Raw genomic sequence first — 10,513 nt, 5'->3', positions numbered from 1 at the left:
ACAGTCATGCTAATTATAATTCTAGAAAAAGAAATAAAGTAAATTGACCATTGATAGTTCTTTTTCCTCCTTTATCCTGCTCTCTTATATAAGCATCCAAGTGTAATGATTGTGAACTCAAAGAATTTCTGTTTCAATGCACTTTATCTTTGCAAGCAATGAAGTTAGTGGGTTCAGCTTTAGTTCTTTCTGGGGTTTTGTGTTGTTTTGATTTATTTTTTTTTTTCTCCCAGTAAGGGCTACTTAAAAATGGTGCAGTGATTGTCTCCTTTGTAGCATCAAACTTTCTGTCTTTGCAGATATTTACTCAATGTTACACCAGAGCAGGAAGCAACTGACCAAAACCACTGAAGCAATAAACAAAACCTTTAACTTGCCAAGAACAGTACTTCATGTACTTCGTGAAGCATATGAGACACCCCATTTATTTATTGTTACAACCATGCTCATACCTTGATCAGGTGTTGTTAATTACAAAAGATCCACTTCTGCAATTTACATGTTGGTCTTGTCAGAAAAAAAGGAAAGCTCAGTATAACTTTCCACCCCCTCTTCTACTTCAAGGCCTTTTTTGCATCAAACGAATCGGCCCTTTTATTAAATTATCTTCTCTGGGATTCTCAGAGAAATATCTTGTGCTTCCTTCATACAGTTTTTCAGAGTCAGGGTGCTGATGGCGCTCAGGAATCTCTTGCTATCTTTAGAGATTATTCCTTCTTTCTTGATTCTGTATGTCAGAATTGATTCTCAAATATATTTATCTACATTTTGTTAATTGTAATTTAAAATCGTATTCTAAAGGGTATACATTTAGACTATAGTAATTTTGAAGGCGAGCAGTTATTTCATTGGGTTGTCACTCCTTCCAGAAATCAAACCCTCCCTGTCATATATAAATAGATTGCTTGATATACATGCAATATCCTGTCGGTGTCATGCACTCTTTTCTTTAATCTGACTGACATAGCACATAATAAAATGCTCACTTCAATATATGTCTGTTGCATTTTGCCTAATTCTGGGCTTAGTTTAATATTAGTCATGAATATTTCCTACAACTGGATATGAATTTGAATATATAAAAGGCACATTTTATGTTCATGCTGCTGCACTTGCTTCTCCCATATATTTTATTGCTTTCCTTGCTTGTGATGAATTAAGCCATCTGAAGAAAAGAAGAACTGGAAGCAACAGGGACATTGAGCCCGTTATCTTTATCCACAAGCCAGGTGTAGCATGTGAGAGGGAGAATTGCATTCTTTGCACTTTATTTTCCATAAGTAACTCACAGCAGTGAGCTGGGAGTCACATTCTCCAGTGGCCATGGCAAGAGGAAATACAAAATTCCAGCATATTAAATCTCAGACTTTTTTCATATAAAATCACTTGATCACACTATATCAGCAATTTTATTCCATAAAATTTATATGGATTGTTTTCCAGGGGAGGCAGAAATTGGATTGACATTTTGTTTCACTTCTGTTCTGCTGCACATCTAAAGAAATACCTTATTTGGGTAAAAAGCTGATTTTGATCAGTGGCCCTGGATGCTTAGGTGTTTTTCTGGGTTTCTTTATAAGTGGAAATTACAATAATGAACAGAAAAATGTTGTCACTTTTTCAATGTTCCTGCCAAGACACACATTCAGGTTTCCTTTAAGAAAGATTCAGTTGCAGATAACTAGTGAGGAAATCTTAATTGTTGTATGTTATATAAAACCTGCCTTGAACAATAATTGCTTTTATTGTAATTGAAGAGTTGTTTGGGATCCTGAAGACGTCCATTTTTTGTTTGTTGGTTTGTTTGTAGGTAAGAATTAATTTAACAGAATATCTTCAGGAAAATAAAATTATTGAATGCATTTTGCTTCTGTTACTGGACTTCTGCATCTACTTTTATAGCTGAGAAAGAAGAATCAGACACCATGTTCGGAGACATATTTTTGTTAATTTGTGATGTTTTCACCTTTTGGTTATTGGTCATCTGAAACATATTGGTTTGGCTATTTGGTCACCTGAAACATATATGAGCTCAGGCAGTTTTAGCTACTTGCTTTCTAAAGACCAGGAGATGCATTTTTTGAAAAGAAACAGAATCAATGACATTCTATGCTACAGCAAGCAAAAAATGTTTAAAATACTATGGCATTTCTAGATTGTTATGCCATCTACCAAGACCTGCACGTAACTTTTTGCTGTTAGAAAGTCTATTTCACCATTTGGCAATAGACTGAATTTTTTTCACTGTGCTTGAAATGGAATACAGTTTCAGACTCTTTCAAAATGGCCCATGTTACCTTGTTTTTATTTTTCATGCAGAAGTACAGTCTCTTCTGTCTACATATTTTGTGACCTTGCCTCCCTATGGATAGGAATGATGGAAAAAATGAACCACTCTCTAAAACAGATTAGATGCCAAACCTAGTTAGATCTTGCCTAATCCTATAAAAGTGTGTCAGTTAGGGACTTACTTGACCTACAGAAAAAAAGATCTGAAAACACTATCCTAGCTGGTTACTGATTTGGCTTGATTATACTGCAGCCACGGTTTTATTACAGCAGACAAATTATGGTCATGCAAATTTAGCCCAATTTCCATCACCCTATGGCATCCACCCAGGAAGTTAAAACATACTTTTATTCAACAATGTAACCAACATGCAGCAGATTAATTGCCAGAACAGCACAGTGAAATCCAAACAGAAATTACTCCCTAGTTAGATAAGGCTTTTCAAACAGTGGCCTACATTGTTCTTGCTGAGAGATTCTGACATGCTTGAGAAGTTTTATGGCACTAATGATACTATTACAGTTGTTCTGCAAATCTTGAGTTACTTTTTTCCTATTGTCTTAATACCAAAGACTTTTAATAAATAATTATTTTCAACATGCATCTGTCAAGATAATAAATGAATTTTAGATCATTCTTTCTTCCTTTCTTTCTTTTAGAAGGCAAATGATCAAATATGTGTGTGCACAGAAGAAATATGGAAGAAACTTTGAAGGAAGGTCTCCCTCTCTAGCAGGGTAAACATATTGGATGATACACACTGGATTCAGTGTTATTTTGGTGAATGCTGTAACAGCCAAATTAGCTAACCCAAAGGGAACAAAAAAGGTGTTTAGAACTAGTGACAGTACTTCAAAAAATGAGGCTGGGTCAAGCACTATATGAGCACTAAAGCGAGTGTGGAGTATAATAAAGCAACTTGTTTTTTTGAATAGCTGGGCACAGTGTAGGTAAGCCTATTGTTCCCCAAAGGCTGCTTGCAGTTACTGTTAACACACTTCTGTGCTTTTACCAGAGCCTTCAGTAGCTGTGACAGTGCTTGCAAATGTGATGCTCATGACAAGTCTGTCTGCTTCTAAAGCATGTGAAGAAAGCAGAACACTTTTAATAATACTAATGGAGAGATTATCTTTAGCTTCTGATTTTTTCCTTTTGAAAATAAAAGTGGGAGGTTTGTTTTAACACTCTGCCCTTTTCAGAAAGGTTGTAAGAAGCAATTGAGCCCCCTCTGCAAAAAGCTTCCCTTTTCAAGTTTTCCACTTAATTAAAATACCACATTTTAGCTCACTAGAAGGGAAGTCTTCACCACTACCTTTTAAAGAAATAAAAAAATAAATAATAGTGGCAATCCTCTGTCAGTATAAGAGTGTTTCTGTTAGTTTCTATGCACAAAGGGATAATTATATACTTTTAAAGTCCCCATTAAAGAGCCAAAAACTGTTCTACAGCTTCTTTATTAAAGATATCTGAATATTGCAGATAACATTAAAGGCTACAAATGTAGCCAATTAGGCGGTATTAATATGCAAATTTACACAGAAAGAATGTGTAAAATGTTTTGAGATTATTTAGGAGTGTAGAAGAAAGACTGGACTCATGGGCTACAAAGATGATATTAAGCACATACAGATGCACATATGTGTGTTGCCTCTAAAGCACTAACAACACTCATTTTTGATGCTATATTAAAAAAAAAGTGTAATAAAAAACCTTGTGATTGCTTTTTTTAAAGGATTATAAGTTATCCTGAGAAGAAAGGAATTATTTAAAATTCCAAAATAATAAGGATTTCACAGTGACTCAGTAGATGTGTTATGGATCACATTTTCCAGACATCTCCTAATGCTTTGGTATACTACTACCCAGTAAAATGCATAACAGAACATGATTACCCACTCCCTCCTATACAATACCAGTCAATCTGCACTTGTCCTTTCCTGTATTTTGCATTTCCCTGCAATATTTTAACCTTTATGCATGTTCTGTTTTACCAATTATTTAAAATTTACACCAAATTATATTCAGTCTACCAGATGTAAACCCAGAATTTCCATTTTACTCATGTAACTATGTTGTAAAACAGAAGATAAGCATGTTGGGCACTTTTAATAGATTTCCATCAAATATTGAAAACCAGTTGTGAATGTGTGCCTGTGTGTCTCTGTCTGTGTTTATGTTGCTTCTGTGCTCTTGCCATCGAGTTCAGTGCGTCGTTCTTTAAAACTGAGCCCCACTGGGCTCTGTGCTACACTCTGCAACATACAATCCAGCACAACTTATCACGCTGTGACAGCTAATATTTAAAAAACACATGCGTATTTTGAGGTTTGATAACTGCTATCAATCTTGATAATGGGTATGGAATCCAAAATTCTGACAGGTACAGAGTGGAAGGAACATCCACTGTGAACAGCTAATGCTGAAGAAAATGAACAAGAGAGGCAGATAGTCTGTGTATCTAATTACAGATAAAACAAATAAATAATACAGAAAAAGCAATTATAAGTATCTACTGAGGTTTGCAAATTCAGAAAGGCTGTAAGCCTACCAAGGCCACCTAGCTGGCTTTAATTGGACATTTTGTTATTGAAGGGTTTGGGTCTTGCCTTATGGATTTTTTTTTTATGGTTATATTTTCAGGACTCCCAGTACAATTCCATACAGCTCCTTAGTTTCAAAGAAATTGCCAACAAGGAATAGAGCAAAATGTGTAAATGCAGGGCTTTGATGCTTTGGAAAGGCACTCTTAAGAGAGAGTTAATCAAGTTAGAGTGACCTCCAAAAGCAAAATTGCAGCACAAAGCATAATGGGTAATGCTATGTAAATTGCCATGTATGCAATCGGGATGTTATTATAGCAAGACCAAAAGGTGCCAGCTAATGACCTCTACATTTGATCTCTGGTTTTCCAAGGGGCTGACAATGTCTTTGGCTGAGACAATAGCCGCAGCCCGCTGATGAGCATGGAGAAGGGTAGGACACCTCTCTACAGCTGCCTCTGCAGCCTCAGTGAGCCAGATCTAGGTGCTGCTAACTGACAATGGGAATCAGTGCTAAAAAGTCACCAACACTAAAATCACTTAAATCAACACCACCTTAAACCAAAATGGCATTTATTATTATTATTATTGTTATTATTATTATTGCTATTATTACTATTATTACTATTATTACTATTATTGCTATTATTACTATTATTACTATTATTATTGTTGTTGTTGTTGTTGCTATTATTTACAATTGGGTTACAATTACTCAAAAATATATATTCCTTTCCTAGAAAGATTATTTTTTCAGAATTCATATGAACATACATAGGATGCTTGGAGAAAAAAACAAAACAACCCAACACTTATTTAGTTTTGTTGCTTTGATTCTAATTTCAGAAATTTTTGCAATTAATCAACTACTAATTCAAATAGTTTACATAAATTTACATTGAAACAACTATTCCAGAACTTTAAGTTCTTCTGTACATAATGTATTGATTAAAGAAGTAAAAGTGAAAATATTTATTTTATTTCTTCAGTCTTTGTAAAATCCTCTAGATAAAATTTTCTATATGAACCCCAATGTTTTACATTATTTCCTATTAGATTCCTTAACTTCTGTTAATAGAAAGATTTAGTCTGATATGAATATTTGACAATATACACATACATGTATATAAATTATTAAATTACCAGAGATAATTATCCAAAAACAATTATTGTCTTTAGACAAATACAAGTTCATAATGTTGATGGTTTTTCAATAATGACTTTATTTTTCATGAAAATTGGTGAAGTTCCACTTTGCTTACTCTAACTGCTCTAGACACAAAAAATAATTGCTACATAATAAAAGCATATGATTTACTTTTTAATTTTAAAATAAATAAGAGATTCTAGGATATTTAATATATAATATTGTTAAAGAAATTTGCTATAATAATGGTGCATTTTGCACTTAGGCTACGCTAGCGATTTTTTTATGCACTGTGGCATGGATTTTCTCTTTGAGGAATCCGATGCAAGGGCCCAATTCTGCTTCCATTTAAAGAAATTGCCTCAAAAAGGAACATGATTTGATCTTGTAAGATGTAATATTATAGATGAAGGATTTCATTTTTAGGATCTGTGTTGACTTATATAATGTATGCAAGCCTAGATTTATTTTATACCTCACTATTGGTTTAGCTCATGACAAAATGAATTAAACAACGAATAGGTTACAGATATTTCCCTCGGGATGAGGGTATTTGATCTTTTTCTCTATTTTCTACATAATATTAAAATCAACATCTCTTGAAACATGACAAATGCATTGTTTGCTTCAATATTTTTATTTTTAAAGAAATGTAATATGAAGCAATGTAATGCTGAAGATGAAGGCCCTTTAATTAAACATGTTTACATATTAACATTTTATTTAAGTCATTTTTAGCACATTTTAGGAAATATAACCCATGTGTATTTGTGCAGTCCTGATAATCCTCCTACACACAGTCAGGGAGAGACTGTAACAAAGGAATAGCAATACAAAACAGAGAACAATTCTGCTTGATTTTCCATTGCAGTCATTTTATCAGGGACAGGGAATATTTTACAGTCGTGTGCAGATGAAGGTTGCATGCATTCCCCAGCATTAAATTGTGGTAGAAAATGAAAAACCTAATAGCATTTTGATGTATTCCAGTTAGGTTTTCCATTAAGAGAAAAAGGTGATACGTTCACACCATTTGTCAGGAAAAGAAGAAATGAAGAAAATGTTGACAATTTCATTACACTCTGGTTATGGGGTGAACTGAACTTACCTATTACAAGATAAAAAAAAAAAAAAGAAAAACTATTCAAGACATTATTAGTCGAAAACATTACTGTTTATAGTTACTTTAACTTCTACTACAACTGTAGTTGATATAGCAGTATGAGCTGCAGATTTTAAAGGAGAGATTTCATATAATTCACAGCCTTGATAAAAAATCTTGTATCCTTTTGAATGACATAGTCCCATACTGTTGAGCATTTCTCTGATAAACCTAGTCATTCACAAATGTACCAGATGGTATAAAAAGTGCTTTTATAGCTCTTTTTTAAACTTGTATTTTTCAAGATTTTTTTTTTCTCCTAGTTCTTTTCCTCTTTTCTCTTCTCTTCTCTTCTCTTCTCTTCTCTTCTCTTCTCTTCTCTTCTCTTCTCTTCTCTTCTCTTCTCTTCTCTTCTCTTCTCTTCTCTTCTCTTCTCTTCTCTTCTCTTCTCTTCTCTTCTCTTCTCTTCTCTTCTCTTCTCTTCTCTTCTCTTCTCTTCTCTTCTCTTCTCTTCTCTTCTCTTCTCTCTCTCTTCTCCCTCTCCCTCTCCCTCTCCCTCTCCCTCTCCCTCTCCCTCTCCCTCTCCCTCTCCCTCTCCCTCTCCCTCTCCCTCTCCTCTCTCTCCCTCTCCCTCTCCCTCTCCCTCTCCCTCTCCCTCTCCCTCTCCCTCTCCCTCTCCCTCTTTTTAATTAAGAACAGATATTTGGGTGGAGTGGTGTTTATAGCTGAGCTCTTTGGTATTTCTATAATTATGTATCAGAAACTGCTCTTTAAGAAAACATATTTTGGAGACAAACACATAGTAACATCAGCACAATTCATTCTCTTATTTCTTCCCCAAAGGTACAAAACACACAGTCTTAAGATGTGCCAAGGAAGCTATAGGTTGGATATTAGGGAAAACTTTTTTATGGAAAGAGTGATAAAGTACTGGAATGGTCTGCCCAGGGAAGTGGTGGAGTCACCATCCCTGGATGTGCTTAAAGAAAGATTGGATGTGGCACTTGGTGCCGTGGTTTAGTTGAGGTGTTAGGGATGGGTTGGACTTCATGGTCTTGAAGGTCTCTTCCAACCCAGTGGTTCTGTGATTCTGTGACTTCTGTAACAATGACTCATAAATTTATATAAATAAAGAAAAAAATAAAAAATTAAAAATAAAACCCTAAAAAATTAAAAATATTGTAAAAAATTAAAACATTAAAAACAAAATAATTCTTTAAAAATATTTAAAAATAGAAATAAATTAAAAAATAAAAATATCTAAAAATAAGAGAAACTAAATATAAAAATAAAAAATAAAATCTGAAAAAACCAAAAAGTTTAAAAAAAGAAAAGAATTGAAATTTTAAAACTTAAAAATTAGTAAGAATATATAAATAAATAAATAATATAGAATATAAAGAAACCTAAAAATAAAATACAATAAAAAGCTAAAAACTAAAAAAAAATCTAAAAAGTAAAAAAGAAGAAGAAATAAAATTGGTAAAATTTAAAAAATAAAATAGAAAAATATTAACATAAAAATACATAAATACATAAAATTAAAATATAAAAATATAAACGCAAAATACAGAGATAAAATAAAATTAAAAATTAAAACCCCAAAATGAAAAAATAAATAAATAATTAATTTTAAAAAATATATATAAATAAAAAAAATAGGAAATATTAAACAGTAAAAGAGTAAAAAGTAAAAAAAATAAAGCTCTTAAAAATAAAAATTAACATAATAAATAAATAATTTAAATTATAATAATAAAATATTAAAGAAAAAATACTGAGCTGAATTATTTGTTAATCACTGGTCAAATACACCTGTCTTCATTCTAAAATTTGGTGGGGAATAATTTTTGTAGCTCTTACACCACAAAAGTCACACTGTACACAGGCTGTCACTTTTATGCTTAAAACTGGTATATGTTAATCTAGTCCTGAAGTATATATAAACCTGAAGGTACTGAAATCACTGCTGTAGAGGCTGCACACCTCTTTTCTCTACTCTGCCCTTGTTTGAGAAAAAAGTTTATTTGAGGGAAATTTTTTCTGTGATTAGAAAAGTATGAGTTTCTCTTACTGCTCTACTAAACTAACATCATGGAGAATGCAAAGTCAATGAAAATCATTGATAATTTGAATGGATTCTACTTTTGAATATAACTTCTAGTCAAAGACAGCATAAAAAAATAAACATAATGACCATTTCTTCATATTTGTTTATGGAAATGAACAGAAGATTTACTTTGCTAGTTGGGCATAGAGGATTTGGTCCAAAATCCATGGAAGTCAGTGATCATTGGAAGAGTCCCATTTGATTTCTTGTTTTTTTTTTATCAGGTTTTGGCAGGAGATAGATATTGTTTTATGTTAAGCATATGAAGAAAACAGGAGAATTGTATGCTCCCATCTTTTCTTTATTCTTATTTTTTTGAACAAAGTTAGGGTGTAACTGCATTCCAAGGAATTATTTTCCTGGTGGAAAGCATTTCATTTCAGGGGCAAACTACCAACAATGCAGCATTTGATGAGATAAAGTTACTGATTAAAAATTGCTAATAAAATGATTCACCCCTAATATTTACTTGTTCTAATTTCTTGCTGCTTACTAGACCTGATTGTATCTGGACACAGTTCAAGAAAAAAATATGTGCATTAAGAAACTGAAAAAAAGAGAAAATTATGCTGCCCAGTGACTATCCCTCTTTGGTTTGACAAGAAGGTGGGGAGTTGCATGTGAAAGCTATGGACCTAGAGGCAGGCATACTTTAACAAAGAAACAGTGGAAAGCACTTGTCATATCATGCTACTAATCCTTAAAGCATTAAATATAGGTTGCTAAAGGAGACAGCAAAAATCTGCATTACTAAAATCTTTCATGTATTTCTACAGATGTAGGTGGAACCAGTTGTAGCAGTCATTGTATAATAAAACAGGTGTGATTAATAATGCAAGAAAATAATTTATAGGTAACTCTTGAGACATATCCATATGGATTGACGCCCAGTCTATTTGTGAGAAGATTGTGAATTTGGAAAAATAAAAATCATGGAATTATGGTTTCATACTTTCCTTTAGTAGGCCAAAAATGACACACTGAGGAATTCCAAAGATCAGTGTTTATGCCTTCATAAAATCAACCTGCATTGGAATTTTTTTTAAAAAGGGGTTAGTTAGCCCAAAGTTAGGAAGTATGCTATAAAAATATCTATCAACAAGCAACACAGTAATAACAAAATAATAACAAAATAATAACAAAAATAACAAAAATATATTGCAACAAGCAACATATTTTCCTTACTTAAAGAACTTTCTAAGATAATTGTAACAAAACCCCTGCATTAAGAAAACTCTACAGTAACAGAACCAACAGCTCTCCAATACCAAAGTTAAAGACTTTAATTAACCTCACAATCACGTACTTTGTTTTCACAAACAGT

Source organism: Pseudopodoces humilis, chromosome 1, assembly GCF_049639895.1.
Source record: "Pseudopodoces humilis isolate 2021_Gansu_Grassland_sample_001 chromosome 1, ASM4963989v1, whole genome shotgun sequence".
Lineage (NCBI taxonomy): Eukaryota > Metazoa > Chordata > Aves > Passeriformes > Paridae > Pseudopodoces > Pseudopodoces humilis.
The sequence above is the reverse complement of the archived record's forward strand: the minus strand, read 5'-3'. Positions refer to the sequence as shown.